This window comes from Indicator indicator, chromosome 26 (assembly GCF_027791375.1).
Source record: "Indicator indicator isolate 239-I01 chromosome 26, UM_Iind_1.1, whole genome shotgun sequence".
Classification (NCBI taxonomy): Eukaryota; Metazoa; Chordata; class Aves; order Piciformes; family Indicatoridae; genus Indicator; species Indicator indicator.
The window spans coordinates 1,517,708-1,531,025 of record NC_072035.1 but is presented as its reverse complement, the minus strand read 5'-3'; the positions used below and the strand labels follow the sequence as shown (position 1 = coordinate 1,531,025).

Genomic DNA, 13,318 nt, shown 5'->3' with positions numbered 1-13,318 from the left:
GTCCAAAGGTAAGGAGCCACACTTTTACCTTCTCTGTTCCAGCCCTGATCTTTTAATTGTACTCTCAGGTTGCTGTGGTGATGCTGCTAGATTAAGCTGAAGCTCTTTCAGTGCTGCTGCACTTGTTTTGTTTCTCTTCCTCCACTTCTTCAGCTGATCCAGCTCAGCTCTGTATATCTGTGCTTTCCACCTGCCAAACAATGAGAAAAGAAATGAATGAGGGACTCCGCTTCCTTGCTGCAAGCCACTCACTTTCTCCTCCTCTTCTAGACTTCTAAACCTTTTATTGTCCCAAACAGAAAATACAGGTGAAAAAATAGGTTAAAAAAGAAAAAAATCTAAAAACTTAGCAAAAACATAGCAACAGCTGAAGCCTGCAGACCTAGGAAAATGTGGTTTCTGAACAAATCAAATCTTTCAGTCTTGTGTGTTTTGTTATCTAAACCTACATGAAAACAGTGCTGAGCTGTGCCCCAATTTCTCCCTCAGCAAGAGCTTATGGCAGTGCTTCTCTTGCACAGTCCTGTTCTGACTGGTTTTCCTGAAACAGAAAACAAACCAGACTCACAACTCCTTTGCCCAGTCTCCCTCTTTCTATCAGGAGCTTGTCCTCCTGAGTTTTCTTTCATCTTTTCTGTTTGCACTGAACATTTAAATAACTAAATGAGGAAGCAAGAGGAGAGGATTGACTTTGCTTCATGATTGTGTAAAATGGAGAGTTCCTGCTCTGTGGGCTACAGTACCAGATCTTCTCTCTCCTTGGAGAAGAAACCTGTTAAAGATGCTGCCTGCTTCATCAATCCAGCTGTGCACTGCCACAGCAAATTCTGTCAGCTTCTTCTCACAGCTCTCCAAGCTAGGTGCTATCAAGCATCCTCTCTTCCAGTTCTAACACAACAAAGTGAGATGCAGTAGAAGTGAACAGTGACTACAGGCAAATATTTCTTACAAAGAGCACAGGAAATGCCATCCAAGCAAGGGCTGACAGCTTTTCAGCGACTTAGAGCAATTACTCTTCCCCAAATTAGGGGTTAAGCCTACTAGCTGGAACTCTGCAGAAGGCAGCAGCAGGGAGCAGTCAGCTCTCACAGAGGGGAAACACATCGCTAAGAGCTGGTTGCTGATAACTTGCCTCTTCTCTGGGAAGGCTCTGTTGCTCCTGCTAAGCTCTGAGCACAGTGGGCAGCAGAATCACAGATGTCATGGCTTCCTCATTGTGTGCTGGCCTTAGACCACTTGGGCATCCACCTTGCTGCCTGTTTCCTTGTGTAGAGGGTCTTCAAAGTATTTTTACACACTGAACTACAAGCCAATGAGATACCTTCAGCAACAGGCTAAGAAAAACCTCATAGCCTACTAAAGAAATATAATTTCTACTACATTTTAATAAGACTAAATTCCCAAATTCCATTTTCCAATTCCACACAGCTCAGGAGAATGACAGAATCATCCCAGCCACTTCTGTGAGTAAAGAAAACGAACTACAGCTACTTGCACCCTCATGTAATCTGCTTCCTCTCTCTTGAGTATCACAGCAGAAATTTTAGTAGAACGAAATACATTTCAGCCCTGCAGAGTAGCAACCTGTAACTAAGCATTTGCAATGGAGAAGTGGATTTTGTGTGCGTTTCAATTCCCCACATCACAGGCTGAGAGTCACTGCCACAGATACATAGCAGGGTGCAGTGGGTCTCATTCCTGCTTGGCCACACCATTCTAGTCGTTTGTAACGTTTAGTGATGAGAATTTCAACTCTTGGTTTTGTCTTGCTACAAGTCATGATCAGCCAGGGATTTCAGGGAGCTCTTGCTTTACCCTCCCAGTAGCTGTCACCATGCTAGAAATTAATGACATCGAATAAGAGTTTTAGCTAACCTTTAAAGAATGTTAACTGTGACAGAGTACAGCATAAACACTTGGAGGGGCTTCACAGATACAGATGAGGATAATTATAACAGCTGCAGTATGAAGAAGGATGATTAAAATCAAGAATAAAACTCAGCTTCTTGAGTTTCTTAGCATCTCACATTTACATGAAAAAAAAAATCACTCTTGGAGCATTTATTTGGGAGAAAATAAATTATCTATTTGGATTTCATTCCTCATATGGTAGAAACAAGCAAGATGGTCCCAGACTCAGTGTCACAAGAGGTATCATATTGTTCCTTTATTTGTGTATTGGGTCACGCTGGGCTACCTTCATCTTGGTTCCTCTATTTTGTGTCCCTCTCTTTCTGAACACATTTAGAGTCACTTACAATTCTCTTCTAGTTTATGCTGGGCTGACAAATGGAAAGGCAGAGTCTACATGTCTGCTTTCAGAGCCAAGTCCCCACTGGTGTGCACCTATGGGGTCCACAGCTCTCTAACAGCATCTTGGCATTAGGCAGGTTCTTGCAGCACTCTGGATCCCCCTCCAGCCATTCCCAAAACAGAATTGTGAAGGTATCTGGGAACGTGACACATGCCTGTGTGGAAGGACAAATGGTTATGGCAACCATTGTTAATTCCTTAACATGAGTTAGGACAGTTCTACATATTCCTTCCTGAGGTTTCTAGGATGTTAGCCTGGGACAGTCGAGCTTGCAATCACTCGCCCTTAAATACTTTTATTGGTTCTATATATAGCTTTAAATCCCTTCCTACCTCTAACCCTCCTTAAAGGAGATCCATAGGTGAAACAATGTGGACCTGGGTACATTTGACGGCTAGCAGGATGAGCCAGTATAGGCCAGAACTAGGCAGGAGAGCATTACATTTTAGCTAAAAGATTAATAGACAATTGCTGAAAGTAGTTGCAAAATTCCGTAACTGAAGTGACCACAAAAAAGTGAACACTCAGGAAAACAGCATCTGAAGTACGCAGGTTAAATGTTCTCCAATATCCCACCCATTCCTGTCTGCCCTCGATTTCCCAGAGCACTATTGACACACATGCTCAAAACAGCAGCTTTTACCCTCTTCTGAAGATGCAGTATTTCAGCGTCCCCTTTTCTTTCTTACTCCTACTTAAAACCACCCTTTCACTACATTCTTGTAGTCTTTGTGCTCAAGCGCCTGCCTGTAAATCCATCCCAAATCCATAGGCATGACATTAACTGATTAGAACAAGAATGCTGCAGCAACCAGCTCCGTAACCCAGCCGTGCCAGCCTTGTTCTCAAAGCTTCTAAACTAGTTACGCAATCATCTCTGCATGACAGGCAGAGTCCTTGTCTCTTTGCCTGTATGGGTCACAGTGTATGGACACACCTGTGATTTAAGTATTTTGGGTATCTTAAATTTCAAGAAGTCGGAATCGTGTGTTTTGTAGAGTTCTAGACCAGGTAATAGCAAAAGAGTCTTGATGTCAGCTGTATCATCTGTCTTCCTGCCCTTTGTACCTCAGAAGGACATGAGCATGTGCAGAACAGGTTAACCAACAGTACATTCAAATAAGAGCATGCAAATTAAGAGAATGGTAATTAGCACAACTTCCCTTTCTCCAATGCATCAGAGCTGTGTAAAGGAAAACCCTCCAAAATGAGGAGTTAGACTTTCTTCTAATCATGGGCTTTTTTGAATGGCCATAGAAGATGGAAAACTAAGAGCTGAGGGAACTGTTTCTCAATGAGCAGCTTTGCAGCCCCACAGCGAGAATGAAATTCCTAGGTTAGATATCAGGCCAGTCACATATATTGGAAAAGTCATCTTTTTTACTTCATCCATCCTGATCTCTGCTTAAGAAAGAGAGCCTAACCTCTACCTCCCCAAAGTAGATCCAAGGTAGAGCCTTAGGTAAAATAAAAGTGTTCTGAAGGCAAGAAGCTTGTTCACTGTGACAGGGAAGAGCAGCCAGGGAAGATGCAAAAGCTGAAACTTGAGGCCAGGTAAGAGGCAAGAAGAAGGTGCTCCAGTAGATGGGAGCTATGGAAACAACAGACCAGCTTTGTCTGTGGTGATGGATAGGAAAGCATCTTGGATTTAAAGAAGTAAATCACAGTGCTTCTGCTTGTGTGTTTTAAGGGAAAGAACCAGAGGAGAGGCAAAAATGAAGGCAAAGATTGAGAGTCAAGTCACAGAAGCTAGATAAGATTTCTAGGGTAAACTGAAAGGGTGGATAAACACAGAAACCAGGGAAATTTCTGTATCCATGGAAAGAGCAGGGAAGAGAGAGCAATGGAGGAAGGAAAGATGAGCTAAGAGCAGATGGGTACAGCTTACTGTAGCACATTGGCAGAAATCAGCAGAAATCTTCACAGAGAAGAAAGGCCACTGGGAAAGGATTCACTCAGAACTGTAGAGAGGGGCCTGCACATATGGAATTCAATTACACTAGGGAAAAAAAAAAAAGAGAAGAGGATAAATCCATGGTGGAGGAAGTCGCCTGGGTGATCAGATTTCCGACAGAATGGTTTTGCTGGAGAAAAGACATTGCTAAGAGTGAATCAGGGCTGGAAGGTGGCCAGACAGAGCTTGCAATGAGAGGCAGAGCAAAAGGGTTGGGAAGGAGTAAAGTAAAATACAGGAAATGTTTCGAGTAGAAGTAATGAACCCTGAACGCACAGAAAGGCTTGGAGAGCATGGGAGAAGTGGACTGGCAACATGAGAGTTAAAGCTGGAAACTAAGCAACTGTGAATGAGCAACATTTCATGTGCACAAATCAGAAAGAAACTCGGTGAATGGAATCCAGAAAACCAGACCTGGGATGAATGAGCATGGGGGAGCAGCAGCTGATCAATATGAGAGAGGCAACTGAGGAGATTTGTGTGGAGAACAGCATCAAGTGAGTAGCTCAGAGAAAGCATGAGAGGGAAGAGCAACAAGATGCAGGAAGAACATCAAAGAGCTGCTCAGAATGGAAGAGAGCAGGGTAGGAAAGCAGAGCTGTGAAAGAATAAAGCAAATAACTCTCATGATGGTCTAATTGAGAAAAGGACAAATGAACTGCAGCAGGTTTGTCAGGTTTATCAACCTCACAAGAAGACATTATGTGGATTAAAATTCTGTACTTAATACAACAAGAGGGGAAGAAGAGTGTGGGTATCACCATAGAGGTAGAGCTCTTATCAGAGATGAATTTGATAGGCAGGGTAGAGAGCAATTTCCAGCCTTCGGCCACATACAAAATTAATCCTAAGAACTCTGTCAGATGGTATCTACATCAGGTGGTTTTCCTAGGTTCCATCTTAGCAACTCAAACATTATTTTATCCACAGAAGGGAAGATAAGGAGTGAAGAAGTACAAAATCACAGACCAGGGCACACACACAAACCAAAAAATCCCAAGAGGCTAAGCAGAATCCACAGCGTTCTCTGGAGTGTGAATCATGGGAGAGGACTCAACCAAGCACAGATTACAGCTGCAACCTACGCCTGGTCTCATTCTGCTCCTCTTTTGAAATGCAGAAACTTTGACAGTCTTAAAACCCTGCTGCATGGAGAGTTTCCACAGTTACAGCTCAGACAGCTGAGCCACTGCTGTGGCTACCCTGTACTCCAGAGGGCTTTTCGCATAAGCTGACTGCCAAAGAGGTTATCCATGGTGACAGCTTTGACAGGAAATTATTGTTATGAAATTGATATGAAGTTTGATTTGGTTAGTAACATGGAATTGATATAAAGGTATCCATATCCTGCTTTTGATGTCAAACTGCTTCAGGCACAATCAAAAAATCAGGTACACTCCCACTTCACAAACCAGAATTCTGGGACCAGGAACGTTTAGGGACAACATTGTACAATGGCTAATTAGCTCCTGGTTGCAAAAGCTAAGCTAACATTTTTTTTCCACAATATTTTGCCACCTAGATGAATTTCTGTACAGACCTGGATCAAGTAAGTTCTTTTTCACTCACAGTAAGGCAAAAAGGCCTCAGATCCTGAAGCCGCAACTTCTTTAGCTACCATTTTCCATCCACCAACATACCCTCTCTGAAAAAAACCAAAGCAACCCTAAACCTACAAATTGCTGCCACCATAAAAGAACCTGCCACCCTTTTCAAACTTCCTAGGAGCCTCTGCTTCAGCCTCTCCTCCACATATTCCTCTCTGCTGGGATACTCACACCCACCACCACAGCCAGAGGCAGCTGAGGCACTTCAGGCAGACTCCTAACAAGAGATCCTGAAGTGCTTATGTTGCACATACATCAAACCCGAGAGAACACTGGAGCAGTTAAATACCTTTCGTAAGACACTGAAAGTATCTATTAATAATCAAGCTGCTTGCAAGAGAAGATGCAGGTTTGACTATGGGAAGAGACTGAGGGCTGAGTTTATCTGAAGAATTCAGGACAAGCATCTCCAACAGCATTCTCAGTGGTTTTCACCACTGATGCTCTGGAGAGTTTAAGTTTTAAAAATAATGTTAGGATTTTTTCCTCTTATTCAGCCTTGTTATTATTTTCTAGTGAGGTCAAGAATATTTCTACTTGGCTCTCAATGAGATTGCAGTATGAGCTAGAGGAGCTCTGCTTAAGTAGTTGTGGTGAAATAGCAGCCTCTGAAAAACAACAATTTGGAGTGAGAATGTTCATAACTCCTCCTCAGCAGAACAAAACCCACTGTCATTGTTCAAGGGAAAATAACAATAAAAACCCCACAAAGCTGTGAAGTGCTGTGGTTCCCAGCAAGGGAAGACTTTCAGTTGGCTGCAGAGGGTTTTGATATGAGCCCATTTCCAGTTTTGAGCAGGATGGAAACAAACGCAATGCATGTGAACACACTGCAGGAGGAAACCTGGCAGCGAGGTGCGCGGGGTCACTGATGAAAAGGTAGTGGTGAGTGCATGATTCCTAATCTTTGTGCACAGGAATATCTGCATCTGGAAAACTTTGTGAGAACAGGTCTGGAACTGAAGTCTTTCAGCTGCCTGATTTCGTTTGAGCTCATCACTGCTGGGTTACTGGAGACCCTGAAGCGTGCTCAGCATGCCGGCACTTTAAGGTTTATTTCTTCCTTCCATGCACAGGTTCCAAACCTGGCATCTGTTGGTGTTCACTCTGCACGATTGCTCACAGGTCTAGGCAACCTCCTAAGAACAGAGGCCAAATTTAACCACAGAGATTTTTGAGTCATGCTACGACAAAACTTTGTCAGGATGGCTTCACAAATTCCTAGGGCTACCTAGATTTTGGCAGCATTGTAGATCCCTTTCACACCACTCTAAGAGCAGATTTTTTTTCCGTAACAAAAAAGAAGCAGTAGGTATTGGACAGTGGTTAATATTCATTGTTGTTAAAATGCATAGGTAACAAAAGAGCTGCTAAATGTGAGCCCAGCTCTTGAGGAAGCTTTCATGGATTTTTCATCTGGTTATTTACAAGGACACAGGATTTGGCTGAGCAAAGTTGGTATTTTTCAACTTCAAGCAAGTTTGTAAATAGCTCTTTTCCCCCAAACCTGAAACACATCAATGATATATGACTTTACTTTTGTTATTAGAGATAAAGCAAAATCCAGACACTTTCTTTGTCCATCTCCTGCTGGTTTTCAACTGTGCAGTGGTGACTGCACTACTGCTGCTAGTATTAGCAGTTGTAGCTCCAAACTTTGTGACACCTAGGATGATTGTGTCGAGTCCTGTGAGAACTGCCAGCCCTTTGTGTGCACACCTGTGCATGTGGAGAGAGGGGGAGGAAGGGAATTACTGCTCCTGTTCAACTCTGAGGAAGGGCATTTCCAGCATTCAAATTTTTTTCATGGATTACGTTTTTTTATTCCCTGTAGTCCTGCAAACTCCCTGGCCATGCAGTCACAGTTGCTGTACTTTCAGTAAGACCTTTGCCAGCATTTGTACTATTTCTTTACACCTTCGATTCTGCCTGCAAATAATCTGCCTCTCCTATTGTTCAGGTTCTCCTACACTGAGGTCAGAAAGGTTTCCCTTTTGTATCACACCTCAGCTAGAACTGTCTCCTCTTCTTTAAGGCATCCAATTAATCACCTCACCATTTCATGACTCTCATGGTTTCATTCATATTGTTTGAAGTAGGTTCTTGAATCAAACATGAGAACCAAGAGGTTGATTTATGGCACTAGGTAGATGATCTGCTACTAGTTACTAGTGACAGAACCCAGTTGTGCAGGTTCTCCTGCATGAGGCAGTCCCTAGCAGCCTGAGTGAGAGTTTCACAAACCAGACAAATGTATGACAGTAACCACACAGAACAAGTTTAACAGCAGCATTTCAAATGGCTGCTCTTTTGTTCTTTTTACTCTCAGTGACATCTCTTCTTGACTCAAATAGCTGTGGCACTAAAATTATCGTAAAGCTGAAAGGTGCTAATCGAGCCTTTAGTTTATTCATTATTCAGCAATGGATCCTTAGTTATTCATTTCTCATATTAACAGAAAAAAATCCTTCTGGTAACACCCTATCCTACTATTAAGATGGCACATAAAGCTCAGATTTTACTGCTGACAAGGAGCCACTGAATCCTAACTATTGTAGTTAGCATTTAGCATCACACACGTGAGGTCTGCAGGGAAAAAGCTGATGAATTACCTTTATATTTCTTTTTTGTTCACTAAAAATCTGCTGTGATACTGTAATAAAAACAGCTATGAGAAACAGGCCTAGATGTGGGATAAGAGATAGCAAATATGCCAGAGGTTACTCAGAATTCATCCATTCTTCAGTGGAAAGGTCACACACACATTTCTCCGCAAGGCATATTGGGACAAAACAGTACAAAAGCTATTACAGCTGTCAAGCTTCCAGCTTCCCAATGTACCCTCTACTCACAAAGCAGAATCACCTACTGGGGGCTCAAATCTACAATGCACAGCAGAGCAATCATCTATCTTGAAAACTTAACATTTAAAATAGAGCATGAGGACACCTCTGAGACCACTCAGATTGCTCAGCTAGCAAGGGTGAGGGAGGAGTTCTGCCTTCTCAGGGTTCTGTTCTCAGGTACCAGTAGTAAAGTAACACAGCATTCCTTGCTTGGTGACTACTTGCAGCCTCCTAGAATAAGTGTGCTTAAAAACATGGGGTTTGTTATGCATTGCTTCATTTACAGCAAACCTCATGACTTTTAAATGGAGGTATTGGAGTCAGCACTGGAACTATGAAGAGATGACAAGGGTATTGCCTCCTAATGCTGCCTGTGACTTTTAAACAGCTTTTGCATCTTTATTTCTGTAAGGCTGAAAAATTCCACACTGGATGCAACTTAGTAGTGAGAGAACAAGTCATTATCTAATACCAACCCAAAAAGCTACAGCTGTTCCAGATCACAAGGCACACAAAACTTCTCAACTCCAAGTAAAGGCCTGATAAAATATCCTCCCACCTCCCCCAAAAGCACAAATGGAGGCAACAGTTAAAGAGCTCACAGCTGACTTAGCTCCCAGCCCACCTTAAGGCAACTCCAATTTTGTTTTAAGTCCTTCCAGCTGGCAGCAATCCTGTTAAGATGCAGTGCCACTGACACAAGTCTCCTCCTCCCAAAGCAGCTTTTGTACCAAATACTTCAGGAGGAGTAAAGCAAACAGTTTGTGTCATCTCTCTGCCCTCTGAAGGCTCCATGCATTAGGGAAGCATCCAGCAAAAGTTGTGATTTTACCAGTTTAGAGACACAGGAGTGGCACAGAAAGAGCAGAAGATGACAGGAGATTGCTATCATAATACTGAGCATGTCTTCTTCACTATTCTGAGAACTTCTCTTTCCCATTTCTTACTGAAGCACAGTTTGGGTTTGTGTTTCAGCTTCTCATGGCTGCCATTAAGGAGCATGAATGGGGACCCTGCACAAACGTTTCAACTGTCCCTTCCTATCTTTTGTGCTGGTTGCAGGAGGGAGCTCACGTGAGGGTGACATTTTAAAGGGCTTTTGTAAAAGTGAAAAGGAAGTACCAAACCCCAGACACTTTGCACACCTGCATTCATTTGTGAAATTCTTTCATCTTGGCCTTCAGTATTTCTATTCTGTTGATCTCCACTTGCCCCTGACCAACCCCAATACATGCTGAAGAAACTATTTGTAGTGAAAAGCAGCATTGCATATGGATTTTATAACTAGATAACTCTGAAAAAAAACACATCCTTTGAAATGACACCTTAAAAAATATGGCATCTATAACTGATGGTTCTGACAAAGTAGATGCAGACACCAAGTAAACAACAGGACTGATATGCTCTTAATGTACGCCCATCGATATAAATCTGCTTCATAACACAGGTAAAGACAGGTCATAACCAACATGGCTAAGATAAATTCATTTGCACATCATATCTCACAGTGGAACAAGAGCAGTGCTGCACAGATTGACAGCACTCCATCTGGCCTCCTGGAGAAGGATGTTTACAAGCACTTCATTGCTTGCTTGAATTGCCTTGTTTGTGTGAGCTTTCGATGAGCTGGACGGACAAATCATGAAAAACACCCAAAGCTGCAGCCATACAGACAAGCTTTGATTAATCACAGACTACCTCTGTCTGGAGACGAATTAGCCACAAATGTAGAGAGACAGACACTCCTAGCCTTGATCTGAAGTTGGATCTGAACAGGGAGAAGTGGATTTTTGTGATCCAGCCTCTATTGCAGAACCAAGCTGGAGCTGCCTAAATCCCAGCATGAACTAGAATACTTTCCAGGTATGATTTCTAGAAGCTACACTCTCAGTGGCTGCTCTGGGTTTCCTTGACTGCAGAAGCGGGGGAAAGGGCAGAGTTGCTAAGACAATGACACAAGGACAGGGGCTTGTCTCATCACAGAGCAGGGCAATATCCTCTGCCAGCATTTCATCTTGGTTTATAATCTGCACTGGCAGAGAGCAGGCCTGAAACAGAAGCAATAACTCAGCTCTTTCATAGGGTATTACTCTATCAGTGCTTTAACTTGAGTTACACAGAACTGCAGTGTACAGTCAGTCCTCTTGGGGAAGATGGACAATAGTCATCGGCAGTATTCAAAGTCACAGATTCCTGCCTCTTGCTGCTGCTGGCACCTGATTCTTTCATGGCTGCAGACCACTATAGATTTACCTGACCTGTGGAATCAAAGAGATTGTAGCAGAGCGTGAGGCACTGATGTGTGCCTCAGTTTGAAATCTTGCCACATTTCAAACAACAGCTGCTAATCCCTGCAGTTGATACAGGGTTGAAATTAGCAGCCAAGGATTTCTTCCTGAAACTTCAAAAAATGACAGCAAGTCTTCAGCATTCTCTATCTTTTCGTGAGCAGCCTTGAAAAAAGAAAACTTGCCACACTGATGTAATCACAGGCATGAGGCAAAGTTCCGATTTGCTTTTGGGAAACATGCACAGCAGGAAACATAATCAGAAGATGCATGCACCTCTAGTCAGGGAACAGAAACTACATGATGATAGAACAATTGCTCATGTTGGCAGCAGGCTAGCCTTAGCATTTTAAATACCAACAGAAATGTCACTCAATTACAAACTAAAGCAAGCGTCTGTTTGTGGACATAAATGGATTGGACAAGGGGTTAAAAACACGTCTCCATAATGACTGGTGGAGGTGAGATTCTACCATCACTGAGCAATACAAAATAAAGGCTCAAGAGGATCTCAGCAATTCAGAGAATATTTAAATACCTATCACTGCCAAATGGCTCTGTTATAGCACCCTGAATCTTCCTGCCAAGAGCCAGTTGCAACAAAGCTATTTTGTGGGATGCTATCAGGTTGGTGGCAGTTCAGAGAGATGCTCCAGTGTGTGTTTGTTCTGTGCTGGAGAATGTTATTCCATGTTTAGATTTTAGTTTAGAATGGATTTGGTTAACACCATATGCAGGAACTTACCGATGGATTTTAGTTCTTTAAATTATATTGAAAAACCCTTTTATATAGTATTGGTTTGAATCCTCTCCCATAGCATTAACACTAGAGATGGTCAACAGGCAATATCCTGGACTTTCTTTCCTCATAAGATATCCAAACTGAAAAAACACCAAACCACTCCACTTCAAGTATAAATAGCTATTCTATTGCCAAGTGCAATCATGTGTTGTGAATGCGTTCCAAATATTTGAATTATCTGACTTGGGCTGGTAAATATCCAGAGAAGAAACTCTATATTTAAAAAACCCAGCTTTACTCAAATTGTAGTATTTTCAGAAAGGTGCTTCCTTAGATGATACAAAAGGATCCTTTTGAATCCTGCATGTATTTGCCTTTTAAAGAAACAGGGTAAAACCCAGGTTCATACCCCATCTAAGCAGCAAGCCCCTTCAGAGCTCTCTATGCAGCTGTGGGTTTGTTACCACACCATGACACCCTGCTCTGAGTTGTGTTTTCCCTTCCCCAGCACAACTGTGTCAGCTGTATCTGTGCAGCAGCACTTAATGCGCTAACTGCATTTGCCTCCATGTGTTCTGTGAGGATGAAGGTGGTGAGTCCTCATTGTCTTGGTAGGGTTTGCAAACAGAAAGCAAGCAAACAAAGTCAAGGGCAGAAACACTGGGAATATCTGCTAGATCATTGTCTGGAACGCAAGGAAAAGCTGGATCAGACGTTTGGGTTACTTGTACTGCTTTAGTGAGGTCCTTCCTCCACGATGTGACAGCATCAGTAAAGTGCTGTGAGAGAAACGAACTAGCCTGCTGGCCTAGCAGATCAAAGGAAAGAAGGTTGGTAGGCAGGGAGTATCAACTGTAGTATTACTTACAAATATAGTTGGTGAACCAGGAAAATCTCTCCATGCTTAACTAGTGAAGATTAGTTAAACATCACAATACAGACAGCAAGAGTGGGACTCATCTGTCCGGATTTAGCATATGCATGTCGGTGGCTACCTCTGAGCTTGTCACTCAGAGCTTCCCCTGGAGGCAGGAGAGAGAAATAGTCATGTCCAGAGGTCAGTGCTGCTCAGACTGAGTGCTCAAAAACCAGTCTGATGAATTGTATTGTAGGAATATCTTTTCTCTTCATCAACTATAAGAGAAGCCTCAACAACTACTCCACGTGTACGTTCCCAAGTTACAGGTACCCAAAAGTGATGGAAATAATTGCTCCCTACTGCCAGCTCCAGGAGTTACTGCTTAATAAATGTAGTGGGAAAATACCAGATTAACAAATTGTAGCTCCCAAAGACATTATTCACTTGCGGCTCATTATCATTCATGTATGGGGACAGAATGAATAGTTAGAATCTGAACCCAGGTTTTCAGATTTGTCTCTTTATGCCTTCCTGCTGCCCCAAATGATCATTGGTCATTTCCACAGAATTGCCTGGCAATAGTATCACACTTGGTTTCTGATGTGATGACTTAGCAATCCAGAGCAGAATCAGCCCTCTGGTATCAGGGGCTTAAAGAGAAACCAGGGCAGAGGAAAATAGGATTTGCTGGGTAAAACTGTGCTCTCT

General features: G+C 42.7%; 1 protein-coding gene across 1 annotated transcript in view; it reads left to right on the top strand.

Moving 5' to 3' along the window:
• Positions 1-13,318, top strand: part of RSPH14 (radial spoke head 14 homolog) — a 69,442-nt gene that overhangs the window by 39,740 nt on the left and 16,384 nt on the right. The window lies entirely within an intron of this gene.